The sequence below is a fragment of the Rutilus rutilus genome (genome assembly GCF_951802725.1).
Source record: "Rutilus rutilus genome assembly, chromosome: 16".
Classification (NCBI taxonomy): Eukaryota; Metazoa; Chordata; class Actinopteri; order Cypriniformes; family Leuciscidae; genus Rutilus; species Rutilus rutilus.
The window spans coordinates 6,165,921-6,173,699 of NC_140224.1; positions in this window are offsets into that span (position 1 = coordinate 6,165,921).

The following is a 7,779-nucleotide window of genomic DNA, read 5'->3' on the forward strand; positions in this document are numbered from 1 at the left end:
TGACTGTGATAGCCACTGTAGAATCTTCCAGGACTTCTTCTGCAACCAAGCCTTGGTGGAATTTGAGGTATGCTTGGGACCATTGTCCTGTTGGAAGGTCCAATGACACCCAAGCTTCAGCTTCCTCACTGATGGCATGACGTTTTCTCCTAGGATTTCCTGATACTTCAATGCATCCATCTTGCCTTTCACACGCTGCAGGTTTCCAGTGCCAGAGGATGTAAAGCAGCCCCAGAGCATCACAGAGCACCACCATGCTTAACTGTAGGCAGAGTGTTCTTTTCAGCATATGCTTCATTCTTCTTCCTCCAGATATACCGCTGATCCACTGGGCCGAAAGGTTCCAGTTTTGTGTCATCGCTCCACAGAACAGAATCCCAAAACATCTGTGGCTTATTTATAGGATTTTGAGCAAATTGGAGCTGACTTTTCTTGTGCTTTTGGGTCAGTAGTGGTGTACGTCTGGGAGTTCTGGCATGCGTTTAGTACGTGCCTTACTGTGCAAGCTGAAACCTCAGTGCCTGTTGCCACCAAGTCTTACCGCAGGTCTTTTGCAGTCACTCAAGGGTTTTTCTGAACCTGCCTTCTCAGAAATCTGGTTGCAGCCGTTGATAGCTTCCTTTTTCAGCCTCGTCCAGGTAGTGTAACCACTGTTCCTTTAACTTTGAACTTGCGAACTATGCTTCCAATGGTGTCTTTAGGAACATTTAATGCCTTTGCTATTTTTTAGTATCCTGTTCATTGTTTGTGAAGGGTGATGATATCTTCTCTTAACTTTTTGGACCATTCTTTTGGACATATTTCTAACATGCAGTCAAAACCTGACACTTAACAAACCTAGCCATTTCAGATATTTCATGTGTTCTAGCTCAAGCACACCTGGTGCAACTAATGAAGTCCTTTATAGTTGCATCAGGTGTGCTTGAGACAACACCTGTTTTGCAGATTTTTGCTGTTGTGAGGGATTCTGTTCAGGGGGTTGAATAATTTAGAGAATGCAGAAGTCATTAAAAGTGGCATTTTCAGTTGAATTTAGGGAAACCACTTGAAAAAAGGTTTGTGATGAGCTATTACTTTTGTTTGATTTGTTCATTGCAAACAGCTGAAAGTCTGTAAATTTTGCCAATAAACCTGATTTGCAATGGGGGTTGAATAATTTCGATTACACCTGTATATAGATTTGCGCAGAGGTTGCGTAGGTTTGCGCAGAGATAACTGATAATCGTTTGCACCTTGGAACCTATTTCTGGGAGTGCGTTTTTGAGACACCAGGCACTGTTTTGTGTGGATGGGCGGCCGGAGCGCGTTGATGGTTTTCTGTTTGAACGGTGTCGTGTTAGCGGCCCCTAAGTTAATAACTAATGATCTTCGCAACGGAAGTGAATCAATCAATCAAAACTTTTGCTGGACAATAACTTTATCCTAGAGCTGTTGTAAAGCCAAAACAATCTCTGTTACTGTAATTTCCTATTATCACTGTAAAGCTGCTTTGAAACAATCCATATTGTTAAAAGCGATAAATGAAGGTGACTTGACTTGACTATATATACTTTTTTATTGATTTCATTTTTAATAATTGTTAACTTAGCAACATGCTATCTCCAAACTCTATTGAAATAACTTATTTGAGTCTGATGTGCACTTCATGTTTGATATGATGCACTGAGTTACTGCTTATGTAGAGCATTTATGTGGTTCCATATCTATCAGAATGCTGTCTTAAAAAAGCAAGCTGCCTATTTAGGCTGTAGAACGCATTGCATCTCAATAGGTTTAGGAACAGAGCCGTAGTGTTTTGTTTGTTGCAAATCTAAATGTGCGGCAATCTCAGAATTCAGCACTGATTGATCTTTTATGATGTCGGTGCAACTCTGTTCACTGTGATCTTCATGGCTCCACAGTCACATTTTAATATGTCCACACAAAGAAGTGACCTATTGTTGAAGTGAAAGACAGCGCCCTCTACGGTGGCTCAGGGTCACATGAAGATTGATGTGAATGGATCAGTGACCTTTGAAGAAGATCAAAGCCGCACAGGTTACATACGTCTGCCTGTTTAACTCTTTCATCTTTATGCAGCTCCGGGAGTCATGACCTGAGCCTGTTTATCTAGCCAGCCCACTGGTGGAAGCCTGAGAGATGCACCTGCACACTTTATTCAACAGAAAAAAACAACACATTTTTAATTGAGGTGATATTAAACGGTTTTAGAACACAATGCACCTGTCGGATACACTCGTAAACAGTGTTGGGTAAGTTACTTTAAAAAAAGTAATTACTAGCAACTAATTACATCTTCAACAGTGTAATTATTTTAATGTACTAATCACTCTCTCTAAAAAGTATTGGATTACTTATTACTAATTACTTTCTAAATCCCATATCAACCTCGACCATTTGAACAAAACAAGGATAGACACGAAACTGCACTTTTGTGATTATTTCAAATAAACAATATACAATTGCATAAATTATTCTTGAACTGACCGAAGTGTGTAAAGGGAGAAGTTTACATTAAAAACATACATTTAAACATTACATTTTGATTCACTATTGTTTTATATATAATTGTTCTATATACAGTATTAAATCAGAAGTAACTGTAATTAAATTACAAAAAAAAAGAGTAATCCATTACTTTAGTAATACAGATTACTTTGTAATTAATTACCCCCAACACTGCTCTTCAAAATAAAGGCTCGTTATTGGCATCTGTGGTTCCATGAAGAACCTTTAACATTCATGGAACCTTTGAAGGTTCCTTTGATCAAAAGGTTCTTTAAAGTGTAAAAAAAAAGGTTATTTAGATTATTAAAAAGTTCTTCACATTAAAAAATGGTTATTTTCAAATTGAAAAATTATTCTTTAAAGTTATTGCTGCTCAAAAGTGTACAGCAAATTGTCAGCAAGCAATAAATAGCAACAACATAGTTCTTGTTGACTACATAACAGGAGCAACCTAAACGTGTGAAGATTTGGCTCATTGGTGGGTAACGGTGGGTAACAAAGTGCTATTGCATTCCAGCAGTGAGAGTGAAGTCAATTAAGCCATTTCCCCACCAATTTATCTCCCTGCAGCACCTAGATCAATTGGACTGCAGCTGCAAAGGCCATGTGTGTCTGGGAAAATGAGAAGATTGAGGTAAACCTCGCCTGGCCCCTAGGAGAAAGACTGGCAAGATTGTCTTCATACCTGTTTCAGATGAATGGGGGTTTTAAGTCTGGCTGTCTTTAGTGTGTGTGTGTGTGTGTGTGTGTGTGGGTTGATACAGTATAGATTTGTCATATGTTGTCATAATCCAGAACATGCTATCATATGTGCTAGTCTTGTAATATTATTTTTCTGCCTCTTCTTCGCTTGCTATCAGCACTTGCATACAGAAAGCATGTAACAAAATTGAACTAGTCAATTTTGATGCATTTTTTAAATTAGAACTTTACTTTAAACACGTTTCAATTTCAGTTATTTTGTCCTTTTTTTTGTAAATGTCATGTAAACGTTTGATGGTGTTATAAAAAAAAAACAACGAAGACTGTATTTTTTGTAAAAAAGAAAAGAATAAAGAAGCTAAAAGCCAAAAAAAGCCCAAACCATTTATTTTAAAATTGATTGCTGTGGACAGAAGAACTATGCTTCTATTATATCAAAATAATAATGATAATAATAATCAATCTATTGACTAAAGACACCTTTTGTATTTTCAATAATTTATGCATTGGCTACAATAACGTAGTCTTTTAATATTTAAAAGGGGGTACAACAATTACTTATAAATACAATTAATTGGCCTTTATTTTATTATTTAATCAATCATGATATAATGTAATTAATTCAATTAAAAATGGCAATGACAACCCTAAATTTAAAAATAATTTCAAATTGAAGTATGAGACTAAACATCTGCTTAAATTGTAGTCACCCCCAGCTAACAATTTGGATACCAGAACGTTTTGAGAATGTTAGCCTACGGTTCTAAAAAAGAAAATCTAAAAGTAACATAAAACCTAAAACATTAGGAATTGGTTTCCAAATGAGTAACCATACACATTTAGATATATGTCATTCTTAGTGCAGTTAAATTAAAATGTTTAATGGGTCCCAACACAAATACCATCTTGTCGCAATTGGTAAAACATTCATAAACCTAGTTAGGAGTTTCATAAAACACACTGTGATAAGATGGTGTTGCATTTTACAACAATCTGAAAATATAAAGGTAATGATATGCCAGTGATTTCCCTTTAGAAGTGAACTTTGAAATCTCTCATGTTTCTTTAGATGCTGTGGTCGATAGACATTCAGCTGAACTGTGACCGAAGCCATCTGGAGCATTTCCCCAAAGGCATTCTAGCGTTCCACTCCAAACCCAATTAGCCAAATCACATTTCAAAAGTGCTTGAGTTTACCTGCCAATGGTCAAATCCTTCAGGTGTCAAAAAGAAGGCTTAGACCTGGAGGAGAGAACCAGAGAGCAGAATGGAGTGGGATTAGGTTGAACAAAAGGGCCACAGATATCCTCCAACACCTGTGCGCGTACTGTGGCCAGTGGAGTGTCTGCTAATGGGAAAAGCCTTTGGTCCAATTTGCAGGTGCTCAGAACCTAATCTCCCATCTCTTAGGATGGGCTGGGTATCTGTTTACCTCTGTACTAGTTTAGCAGACCCAGTCTCACTTGATAGGCAGGAGACTTCCATCCACCCTTGCAGCATAATCTAGGTGATCAATCATTAACATCAGTAATTAGGGCCTGGTGTCAAAACAGAAATGGAACATGAGCCTGGGGACTTGTGTGTAGCAGGGTTGACATCAGACTTGGCAAGTGTTATGGGTGATGTGGGTCTGCGTGGGTGAGATCTCAATGCCCAACTGTGGTCCAGAAGCCTGAGGTTAAGACATTCCATACAACTTGATCCACGTTTAAGAATACCATTTGTTCTGGGACAAAAAACTCGAAGAAAAGATCTATTAGTACTGCAAGATGAAAAAAAAAAACAGTTTCTCTCAGGCACAAAAAAAAAAAAAAAAACACCAAGGAGCCATTGGCTCCTAAAACAAAAGATTTAACAGCCAAATGACTATTATTCAGATGACATATTACAGATTTACAGAAATGATTCTCGGTTCATTTAGAATCGGGTGAAATCACAAACTGAGAGTGGTTCACTGACTGAGTTTGATGCAAGCGAGACTGTTTCATGAATCGGTTTGACTGACTCATTTTAAAAACCAGATCAGCCAGAAGCTCAACCGAACCTGCGTGAGAACAAATCTCCTTGGTTCTTGCTGAAGCTCAAACGCGCTGCATAACACGAGAATGAACAACTGATGTGGTAAATGAGTTGAGATGAGTTGATAAATGTTCATATGTGAATAAAAGCCTAAATTCAATCTGTTAATCATATAAAGTGATTGAGTCTCTGCAGATTAAACCGCTCAATTCATATGGATTAGTTTTACGATCTCTTTATGAACTTTTTGAAGCGTCAAAGTGGTAGTTGTGTAGCTGTCAATAGAGGGACAGAAATCTCTCAGATTCCATCGAAAAGATTTTCATTTGTGTTGCGAAGATGAATAAATTGTGACTAATTAATGACAGAATTGAATTTTTTTCATGAACTATCGCTTTAAGAACTGGTCACTGAATGTTTTAATCAACAATTCTTCTTCTATGGTATCGCTGTGAAATTCCCCTTTTTGAAACTTTATTTTTAGGAGTGAAGGTGTCTTTTTTTGGAGAAATATTGACTGATGGTTCACTCAATAGAACTGAATGAAATCCAACTTCAAGATCTGAAAAGTTACTGAGCATTTGGGGTGAAAAAGGGTTCAAAACTAAACGAGCCACCAATGTGAAGTTGTGCAGACCTAAAAATAAAAGTAATAATAAAATAAAATAAAACGTTTTAAAAAAAGCCGCCAACCTGTCCTGAAGCAGGTGGAAAACCATCTGATTGAAGTTTATTACCCGTGGGAAATGAGGCAAAGGCTCTTACAATAATAACAGCACAACCCGAGGAACTGAAGGTGTTTTACTTTAACCTTTCACGCTAAATACCAGTCCTGTAGCCCAAGGGAGGACGAGAGTTTAAAAGTCTCCGAACGTAGAGTTTCTCAGCTGAACTAAACGGCCACGCTTTGAAGAGGTTGGCCAGGGCCATCAGCAGCTCCAGTAATGAATTAATCCATTGGAAGAGGCTGTCCATGGGTGGGGCAGCAGATCAAAGCATGTTTCTCTTATTGCCTGCACCTCAGGTGAAGTTGAGGCATGCAGCCAGTTGGGGTGATACACTGTCCCACACATCACCAGGAATGCAGAGAACTTTGTATTCCTCTAGAGTCGGGTTTCACGGTGAATGCTGTAGATATGATTTCACGCATGCACTGAGATCAGTCATTATGAAAAATGACTGCGGTTGAAATACATAGCGAGCAACTGTAAAATAGAAATGATTAAATCCAGAGAGGATATGCTTGGTGATTCTTTGGAATTAAAAAGTATTTTTTCGAATTATTAATAATAGTAGATTAACGGTGTTAAAGTGTCATCTTACGACTAAAAGTTGGTATCTAAATGCTTGGTAATGAGTGGTTTAAAGTATAATCTGCATTGGAAATTCTACTACAAAGCACTGTACAAAAATATGCAATTACAAGCCACAATGACACAATGGCCACAGGAATCGGGATGAAACGAAAGTAGCGACGGATCGTTGCTTCCATATTGTGCCGTACATCCGAGTGAAAGGCTTATCCCCCCCCCCCCATGACTTGGATTAATCCATCGGTTGAAATGTGGGCGTTGCACTCAAAAATGGAGGCAAATCTGAATGTGAGCTTGCTGTTGATTGCAACAAAGGGAAGATCAGAAGATCAAGTTATGATTTAAAAAAAACAATAAAAAAACAATAAAATATGTAAATGTTTTCATGTTGTTATAAGGTCTGATTTGTTCACAATATTATAAATAATCCTGACTATATGAATGTAAGAGATTTTGGACCATATATGAAAAAAAGATCTAGAAAAGTATAGAAGGGAATCAAGCATCCATAACTGGTCACTTTACAGTTTGTATGACAGGTAGGAGTGATTTCTGTTTCACCAATGTTATGCATTAAAAATGTATATTTGGGGTTTAAACTATATAAAAATATATAGGGGTTCAAATAAATATTTGTACAACAACGTGTTTATCTTGTTTCTGTCATGTTTTCACATACTCTGATGTCACAAATAAAGATTGGGCTTCATAAACTGAGGATGTATCAAGTGTTTGGGGATGCATTGTTGTATTGTCTAATTATATTATGCACATTTTGGAATTCTAGGAGAAAAAAAACAATAACTTTCTCATGCATCTCATAATCTTACATAATCATCCCGGCTCTCTTCATCAATGGAATTTAAATGGAGTCAAGCTATAATGTCATCTTGGATTGGTTACGTGAATCAGGCTTTACAAAAAATAAATAAAAAAAGTATATTTGAAGCATTGAAACCATGCTAATAATAATAGTCAAAAACATGGCAAAACAAGAAAGAAAAGAAAGCCACAAATCTAAAAAAAAAAGTTCCTATTTTTATGTCTTTCTTTATGTAGTTTAGTCCTTTTTCTTGCCTTTTCCTCAGCGGGACCTGACTTATGAGAATCTGTAAGAGACGGTCTCCTGTGGACTCTAATTTTAACCAGAATGAGAACCACCATTTTTGCGCCGCCTTGGTCATATGAACACAAAGGGAGTTAGACTGAGGAATTATGCCAAGAATCAGCTGACTGT